Genomic DNA, 10,185 nt, shown 5'->3' on the forward strand with positions numbered 1-10,185 from the left:
GCTGCTAACGCTGCCGTTTTCTATCGTTAAACAACGAAATGAACCGTACTATACAGTCAATTTGTGCGCACGAATACGGTTGCACGGTCGTGTTCGGTGTTTCACGATCATGTTTATTGGATGCCACCGCGCACAAAACTGAAATTTTTTGTTGTGTAACAGGTCGAGTTGGCGGTCCTCATGAACCGAAAGTGAAATCGTCTCTAAGACCCCTGAGGAAACACTTTTTTTTTGTGCAGTATTCTTGAAGTGAAACCGTTACCCGCTTGTGTTGACCTTCATACTTAAAAATTTTTGAACCACAGGAGCAGTCATGTATATCCATTGGCACATTGTTGCATCCTGTTCGCTTCGGTGAAACACTTAATCGCGATTTGTACTCTGTATTGTAAACAGCAACTTAGCCTCTTCACGGCCAAACTCCAAAAAGCCTGGTCGTAGCCCGATGACCAGTGGCATGCCATTCGCCATAAAATACTGCCGTTCGATATTTTATTTCAGAGTCCATTTGAACACGCATTCATACCTCGATGCCCTGATATTCACGCCGTCTTTCGGTAATACTTACAGAACTAGATTTCTATGTCTCGATGCCAAGGTTGCGAGTCATTTGTTTATCTCTAGATTGTTTTGTAGAGACATACATTTTACGCTCATTTATGGGATATTTTTTGGTCTGCCCTAGCATGTTCTCATCCACTGCAGCAATATTTAGTGCTAAGATTATGGTTCGCGACAGGCCACCTTTATGGCAGTCGATTTTCAACCTTACCTTTGTTCCACAAACAACCAAGCAAGAATATTTGCCACACGCACGCCCGCAGATCTCATGTTCAGTGTTTCTACGAAGTTTGAAGTCATGACTACTTTGTCTGCACGGTGAAACTCCCAGAATGTAATTTATTTTGTGACAGGAAAGGTAGACTAAGCCTTTAACTTTCAAGCCCAATCAACCGTGGGTTGTCACCGTATATTGTCTTTTGCGGCATAATTCCCGGTTTTGTAGCTTTCAGATTATAATCGCATAATTTTTTTCAACCTTACAGCACGAGCAACGGATGCTTAGATAGAATGGATGTTTATTTATTTACCACTGCCTATGTTTCCCCGAAAGCCCAAGGGCATTGTCGAAGGAAGAGGTGAAGCGGACGTTTAGCAATAACATACGACAAAGAAAATTAACAGCGTAATAATGTAGCAATGTAAATAATTTCTAACTGTAAAGTTAGCTTTACGGAAGGGTTTGTTACCTACAATGTAGGCAATATATTCGACAAGAGGATTCCATTCCTGTGATTCTCTTTAAAAAAGTAAGACTGGGAGAAAGCCTAATCGTTTCTTGACTCCATTCCGACTTTGTGACGATGATCGATGCAGCACACCACGTAATCAGGTTTAAAAATTCAGTCAACGCAAGAAAAGTGTGGTGATGGATTGACCCGCTTTGTTTCATTAAATATCTTCTTGTTACATAAGCCCAGGACCAATTACGGCAAGTTCACTGCAAATCTTTCATCTGGTTGAATGTGAAATTAATTGCCTGCGGGTGTAAAGGAACGTTCGAATGATTCATTCAACATTCATATGCGTTCATATTTGTTCAATGGATAGTTCACTTTCTCACTTTTGCATTATTTCTGCCATCCAAGAGTTATTCAATAATCTTGTGATATTCTATTTATTCTACTCAGTGTAGTTGTTTTGAATTGTGCGTTGTTAGCAAATTTCTGAATAGCCTTTTGCTGTGCATCTTACCGCTCTTTTTTCTCTGCTTCACATATTAGCAAGAAGTCTCGCGCTCAGTCGTTCGGTTATGAGGCCTCCTCTCTGTGCGCATGCCTTCTTCGAAAGGTACGCTCCAGATCTACGCGAACAAGAAATTGAAAGTTGAACTGGGAATTTGCGAAAGAGGGGACGGACGGACGTGTGCCGACCGTGACGTCACATGCACGCCGGTGCAGCGCCAGTTCAACAGCCCGAATCCGTGACCACGAACACGTGCTCGACATGTCGAGCCCGCTCCGTGGCCTCGCTGTATTCCCGACGCCGCCGGCTGCAACGCGAGGGCAAAAATGGATTTGTGTGCTCGTTAAGTGTCTCCTGTCACTCGGGCCGGCTCGTGACGTGCCGTTCACAGCGTACGCAAGGATCTCTCCTCCTCTCTCTCTCTCCTTCTCTCTCTCTCTCAACGTCCTCTCCTGTTCATATGCGTGTCGTCGTCGTCGTCTCGTCCTACCCGCAGAAGCCGGCCGGCATTGGACCGGTGGCTGCTGTTTCGACTGCGCCGTCTCTTTCGCCTTTCCAGGGAAGAACGGGCCTGTGCGTTGGCTGCTTGTGCTTCGCGGTGGTTTGGAGGTCAGGCGGGGGTCGGCCGTTTCTTCGCCTTCTCTTTTATGTTTTTTTTTCTGCATCTATTGGTCGAGCGGCGTCTCGGCACTGAATGACGTCAGACGAGCAGGGCCGTGGGTGGGTGCTTGGCCAGGGCCATGACTCGACAGATTTCGGGGGCCGTTGCGGGTCTTCTTGTTCCAATGAGCTTTATTTGAGGTAGTGACGTCGTTTCCCCAGTGGCGCGTCACATTTGGGACCCGTCGCGTGGGCGGAATTGCATAGAGTCAGGGCCCTTAATTCACGATGGCGGGAGGTTGCGCCACTTCGGGTTCTGTAGATCACTGCGGAAATTTGCATCTGACTTGCCTTCTTGAATTAGAGGCTAATGGATCACCCGGATGAATCAAAATAGATCTCATAGACCGATCAACTTCTTTCTAAAGCTGAAACTAATTATGCGAGTGTCAATGTCATGTTCTCAGGCATGTCGTTGTGGAATTTCATTCCATCCGATATCAAGGCATGCAGATTTAACTCTTTCGAGCGCGAAGCCATGGAATATTGTAAAAGCACACTACCGAACTCGCAGTATTGTTTATTGAGTATAATAGATAATATTAAGTTTAATAAGTATTGCATTGCTTTTTTGACTTCCTTATTTTCGTTGCTTAAGCTGATGCTTTTTTGGATATCTTGTTCCACTTGCTATCACACAGTTTTGTTTTGTGAGTGTTGCATTACGTCCGTATTGCTGATTAACACGCTGTTTGTATGACTTTAGCTGCTACCGTTTGCCTTAACTATACTAACACCTCCCCGCCCCCTTTTTTTCTTTTGCCGTTGGGAGGTCCTCCTGACAGCAATTACTTGAAGATCTCTGATTTCGTATTTATACTTTAGTTGTGGTTTATGTATCTTACAAATGAACAAATTATGGGACAGTAAAAAAAGAAAAACAGAAGCCGGTAATGTATATTCAATGAAGTAATTTCCCACAAGGAAACGGGAAGTGCTGTGGAGCTTATCGGCCCAGAAGCTGCGCTGAACAGCATGGCCAAGCCGGGATCAAACAGCGTGCAGCAAAAAGACACGCGTGCTTATAACTAATTCTTACGTTTGTTAACTTTTGCGCTGAAGCAAAAGTTCTTTAAGTGGAGTAGGCAGGTTCCTTCGAACATTTAACGGTAAATACTGATAATCAAATGCTTAGTTTACGACCAATCAGAGAAGTACAACAATGGCAAGCACAAACATGCCGGGTATGTTGTTTCACAATGCACCTCGACGTCATACACTGAAATGACAAAAATAGGAGCAATGATACATGACCTTTTCAGCTGCGCGAGAAACGCGACGCAAGTGACAAAGGCTGAGTTTAAACGAAAGCTTTAGAACATTCTGGTACTGTTTGTTGGGACACAGGGCACAAAAGAATGTGTTACTCTTTCTTTACCAGGCAGGGTCAGTGTTCTTTCAACGTGAAATATGTTACATGCAGAACAGATAGTATATTGTTGCCCACGGATTAAAGATTACAATTGTTACGATGCACGTGATGCAAACGTGATGTGTGTAGCGTGAGTTACGGTGCAGTTCTGAAAGTTGTGCTCGCCGGTAAATCTAAGCGGCGATTGAGCAGTGCTGTGTGAGAACCAGGTGGACTATTGTACGCGGTGGGGGACCTTTCAATTTGGACGGCATAGAAAAAAAACACACTATTATTTTGAAGTTCATGCGTACGTTGATGAACCTCCGGTGGACAATATACATCCACTTAACATCAGTATACAGTGTTCCTCATACCTTCGGTTAGCCCCTTTTGAACACGAAAGAACCGGATAATTTAGTGTTTTGGGAAATAAGTCAAGATATCGCGTGCATTATATTAGCGTCGTTGAACGAGTTCCGCCATCCCTGTGAACTCTTCGAGAAGGTAAGGTGAAATGCATTTGCTGAAGACAGCTGCGAAAGGAAGACATTGGTCAGTGTTTATTCGATCATTAAGTTTGCACTGAGAACATTTACGCTTAGTCCAGTGGGCCGCCAGTTTCTCGGAGCAAGGAAATCACTTTGAGAAACGCTGCTGAGGACGGGACTTCGCAAACTGCGAGCAGTTCAGCCATGGGAGCCTTTGAGAGGGAAGCCAAAAAAGGAGGAAACATGGAGGAAGCGTGATCGCGCAGATTCGTGCCATCCATGAATACATCCGATCAAACGAGGTAGGCGGGTCATCTGCCGATACATTTGCGATAAACCTATCAGTTTAAAATGGAGCACTGTAGTTCGACTTGAATGAAAAAAAAAAAAATTGGTAGTCACTTTAGCATGCGCCAAAGAGGGTGAAGGCGAACGCCTGCGCGCTCTAGAGGCATTCAATAAATTACTTGACGTTCTCATTCTAATGCACTGTTACTTCTTATCGCTTGTTTTCTAATAATAAAGTTCCGTCCTCCTCCTCCCACCAAATGTTGTGGGTTTGAGTGCCTTATTTCACGCTACCTTTAACTGTGCCTTAATTAACTTCGCCCTAATTAACACCAAAGGTCGCGGGCTCGGCTCCAATCAAAGGTTGAAGTTGGGACTCCAGTCAAAGGTCGCGGGATCGAGCGCCTTGATTAACTCTATCGAATTAACTTTGCCCCTTTTTTGGCATGATGAACGGCATCGGAGCCAGCTGTCTAAGAAGACGACGACGATGAACATGCAAGCAGTGGCATGAGCAGGTGTATGTGCGAGGCCAGCTCACATGACGTCTGTACCGCACGCCGCGTCTTAAAGGCCACCGTCTGATGAGGTATTTAAGGCCTTTCGCCTTAAAAAGGAATTGGAATTTCATTCGAAAGTCGGAGCATAGGCTGTGACGGGATGTTTTGCGTTCCGCTCGATGTCCTCAGACGGTGTTGCGTGGCCGCAACGCGACATGCAAGGCAAACTATTGTTTGCCTCGCGTGTCGAAAAAGATACAGAGAAAGATACAGCGCCCTGGCGGCTACCCGCCTTTTCATCACAGTGCTAGGGTCAATAGGAGCGCTGTCAGTATTGTTGCAGGCTTCGCATCTCACCGGTGCACGAGATGAGACCGACGGTAAACGGTGCTCAACCTGACAGCCGCAGTGCATCGCTGAAGATGTCATGGGAGCCCCAGGTCCTTTTCTCATTTGCCCTTCGCTTAAAAAGTTAAAGGGACGTTTCACTACGCGAACGCTGGTGACGCGACCCGCCGTGGTTGCTCAGTGGCTATGGTGTTGGGCTGCTGAGCACGAGGTCGCGGGATCGAATCCCGGCCACGGCGGCCGCATTTCGATGGGGGCGAAATGCGAAAACACCCGTGTGCTTAGATTTAGGTGCACGTTAAAGAACCCCAGGTGGTCAAAATTTCCGGAGTCCTCCACTACGGCGTGCCTCATAATCAGAAAGTGGTTTTGGCACGTAAAACCCCAAATATTATTATTATTATTATTGGTGACGCGCAAGCGTATCGGTGGTATAGCGCACACGAAGCTATCGGCTCTCGGTGTTCCTAGACGCCCACACTGTCCTCATCGCAGATCGTATTCAAGACAGGGCTCGCGCGACCGTGCCATACGCAGCAGCCGCCGGAGTAGAACGCCCACTTGTAAACATTCGCTTACTGACTAAATTACCAAGCATGGTGTAAGCGTGCACAGGCAAACGTGAACGCACCACACTCTATGACCGTGGACGCTCGCTGCCGAAATGCTGGCGTGAGGAATCACGGCACCAGCAGCAGCGAGCGAAGTGACCTTCGTGCTGTCTATCGCTTCAACGCAAGCCGAGCGGCGAGGACGCACCGCACGCAAAGCTACGAGCAGTCGGCCCACCTAGACTGTGCCCCGAAAGCAGGTAGCTTTCAAGATAAAGCGCGCGCGACCTCGTGCGGCCAAAGTACAACGCCCCCTTCCCTCCCGTCCCCCGGTGCCAGGCGCGACGGAATACGGCGCGCTTCCTAGCCTTGCGCACGCAAGATTGAGCCACCATCGTCGGCTCACCGTCGGACGCTTTCACTCGTACACACATTGTACGGCTAGCGAGTACGATGAAAAACCCGGTGCGTATGCATCTCAAAGAAAACCTGTAGCAGCTGTCAGAGGAGGTCAACCCAGCGCGCCTCCGCCTACCTTCCTCCTCCGCGATCCTTCGCCTCGTTTCTCCGCCTCCAATTCACTCAACGTTACCTACACATTCCTCTAGGTGGAGTTTCTTTGCCTCGTGCTCAGCGCCCTCCTTCGTACATACCCCGGCGCGCGATTTGCCCTCACCTCCAGGCGCCTTCCTCATTCGCTTGCTTCGCGGCTTCAGACAGGCACCACCGATTTCACGAGCTGGTCAATTACGCTTGCGCGGCAAAAAAAAAAGAATTAGATCCTGGAGTTTTGCTTGCCAAAGCCACGATCTCATCATGAGGCACGTCATAGTGCGAGACTCCGCATTAATTTCGCCCACCCGGCGTTCCTTAACGCGTACGCAATGCACGGTACACGGGCGTTTTATTGCATTTAAGCCCCCATCGCAATGCGGCCACCGCAACGGGAATTTGATCCCGCGACTTCGCGCTTAGCGGAGAAACGCCAAAGCCACGAAGCAAGCACGACAGGTCCTTCCCGTTCGCTACCGATAAACACGTTTTCATCATCATTGTCAGTGCTAGTCAGTACCCAATGAAATTTTAGATAACAATAGCTTGGCGCTTACTGTCCAGTACGCTCATATCCAGTACATGTCCAGTACGCTAATATCCAGTACATGTCATGTCCAGTACGCTCATCGTGCAGCAGCTCAGCAGGAACGTAAGCGTGCTTATAGTATGCGTGTGCGGTGTGCTCATGCCAGCAGCGGAAGGCAGGACTTCAATATAGTTGAGGATTTGGCTAGTTGGTATTGCATTCTATCGCCGAGCCGGCCAGATGAAAGAACAGAGCGCTGACTTCTGGAAGTCAGCGCTCTGTTTTTTCATCTGGTCGGCTCGGCTTGTTGCTTCCTTTCTATGGTGCGCTGTGCCAGTTTTAGAAGGCCTAGCCGCCTGGCCTTGGGAAATAAGCGAACCTCATTGGTTATGCATAATTTGTGCGAATTGTGAGTGGACTCCTGCTGGCTCGGGTCTCGTTCTGAGCTGAAGGAAAGGTACACTGCGTTTTTATGTGTGGAGCTTGTCTGAAACTTTAATGTTGTTACCAACTGTACGCTATACTGTGGCAGGCCCGGGAGTTTCCTTGTTGGTATGATATAACAGGACTTTAAAAAATTACAATTTCTAAAGTTTACCGACTTACTTCTTATCAGTGCCTAAATATTGAGTTAGAAATCGCAGCTTTCATATGGCAAAGTAGAATAATACGTATTGCGAACGTGCATGTCGTGCATACGCTCATTAACGCACCTACTCCGTGATTGTTTTCAAAGCAAGTTTGGCCTTATTATTTTGTTAGGTTTTGTAAAACATCGTGCGAAAACATTTTTCTTCCCAACGAATAATTGCTGTTCAGGCTCTGATGAGTTGGTCAGGATGCAGTTCTGTGGAAAACTGGTGCGATAATATATATTTTTATTATTGGTAATAGTCAAAGTAAATCTGCGTTTTCTTGTTTTTTCAAAACCCTTTATATGTAATTTCGTAGTATACCTTCATGGGAAAATCCCTAAGCGTTCTCTTTTTAAACTGTAGGAGCCTCTCTCACTTCTTTTTTTTTACCTTACCTCCGTGTTCCTACCGTCAAAAAAAATCGGCAGAACACATCCCACGATGATTGTCAACATTAACGCGATTAGCATTCGAGCAACGTAGCGACAACATATTGCTGGGGCACCTTTTTTTTTTAACAATCCATCAATCCGCGACACACATTTATTCGAGCTCGCTTGCGATTGCATATGTGGTGGGTCTGTGAATGACCCCTCCTGTTCGTGCTGTGCATGTCCTTGAAGGCCTTTTCGACATCCAACGTCCTATCTTCATAAACTCCGGAAACAGGTCGATCACACTGCTGCGCGATGGTAGAACCTCGTGCGACCATTTTGCGCGTAGCGTATCCCATACGTTGCGGGCGTCGCTGCCCATAGCCTCTCCCTGCTGTGCAGCATATCGACGTCGAGCAGCTTCGACGCGGTGTCGTTTCCGTTCTTGCAGCTCGGCGGCCGATAAGGCCCTCTTGGGTGGCATATGTCCCAACTGCGAAGGAGGCTCTGTAACCGGTTTTACACAGTATAGTCGTGATTTGCGTCATATAGCGGGGAGACAAGTGTAGCTCTTGTATATTGTACGGGGTGTTGCTGCGCATGCGCTATTGCTTTCCGAGCGAGAGTGACGTTTGAGGAGCTAGAAGCAGACAGCGGCAGCACGCCAAAGTGGGGGTAGTGAGCGAAGGATGCGAATGCCATTAAAAAAACGCTTCGAACGAACTTGAACTGCCGATACCACATCTAGTAATCGCCCGTCACAGTAGAACGATAAAAAGATTGATGAGCTCCTTATGTTGCACTCGAGTGAGATGTACGCTGTAGTGCAGGGGTCTGTTGGTCAGTTCTAGGGCTTCATCGCGCTACGTTTGAACGGTATAACTTATAGCGATTTCTTTTGCTCAGTTGTATGCCACTCTTATCCACTGTTAACGGCTGGCTGACAACCCTTAACTTCTTCTTCTTCTTCTTCTTCTTCTTCTTCTTCTTCCTGATTACGCCCACTGCAGGGCAAAGGCCTCTCCCATACTTCTCCAACTACCCAGGTCATGTACTAATTGCGGCCATGTTGGTCCTGCAAACTTCTTAATCTCATCCGCCCACCTAACTTTCTGCCGCCCTCTGATACGCTTCCCTTCTCTTGGTATCAAGTCCGTAACCCTTAATGACCATCGGTTATCTTTCCTTCTCACTACATGTCCAGCATGCAAATGGGCATGTCCAGCCCATGCCCATTTCTTTTTCTTGATTTCAACTAAGATATCAGTAACTCGCGTTTGTTCCCTCACCCAATCTGCTCTTTTCTTATCCCTTAACGTCACACCCATCATTCTTCTTTCCATAACTCGTTGCGTCGTCCTCAATTTAAGTAGAACCCTTTTCGTAAGCCTCCAGGTTTCTGCCCCGTAAGTAAGTACTGGTAAGACACAGCTGTTATATATTTTACTCTTGATAGATAATGGCAACCTGCTGTTCATGATCTGACAATGCCTGCCGAACGCAACCCAGCCGATTCTTATTCTTCTGATTATTTCAGTCTCATGATCCGGATCCGCAGTCACTACCTGTCCTAAGTAGATGTATTCCCTTACCACTTCCAGTGCCTCACTACCTATCGTAAATTCCTGTTCTCTTCCGAGACTGTTAAACATTAATTTAGTTTTCTGCAGATTAATTTTTAGACCCGCCCTTCGGCTTTGTCCCTCCAGGTCAGTGAGCATGCATTGCAGTTGGTCCCCTAAGTTACTAAGCAAGGCAATACCATCAGCGAATCGCAAGTTACTAAGGTATTCTCCATTAACTCTTATCCCAAATTCTTCCCAATCCAGGTCTCTGAATACCTCCTGTAAACACGCTGTGAATAGCATTGGAAAGATCGTATCTCCCTGCCTGACGCCTTTGTTTATTGGGATTTTGTTGCTTTCTTTATGGAGGACTACGGTGGCTGTGGAGACGCTATAGATATCGTCCAGTATTTTTACATACGGCTCGTCTATACCCTGATTCCGCAATGCCTCCATGACTGCTGAGGTTTCGACTGAATCAAACGCTTTCTCGTAATGAATGAAAGCTATATATAAGGGTTGGTTATATTCCGCACATTTCTCTATCACCTGATTGATAGTGTGAATATGGTCTATTGTTGTGTAGCCTTTACGG

Source organism: Dermacentor variabilis, chromosome 10 (genome assembly GCF_050947875.1).
Source record: "Dermacentor variabilis isolate Ectoservices chromosome 10, ASM5094787v1, whole genome shotgun sequence".
Lineage (NCBI taxonomy): Eukaryota > Metazoa > Arthropoda > Arachnida > Ixodida > Ixodidae > Dermacentor > Dermacentor variabilis.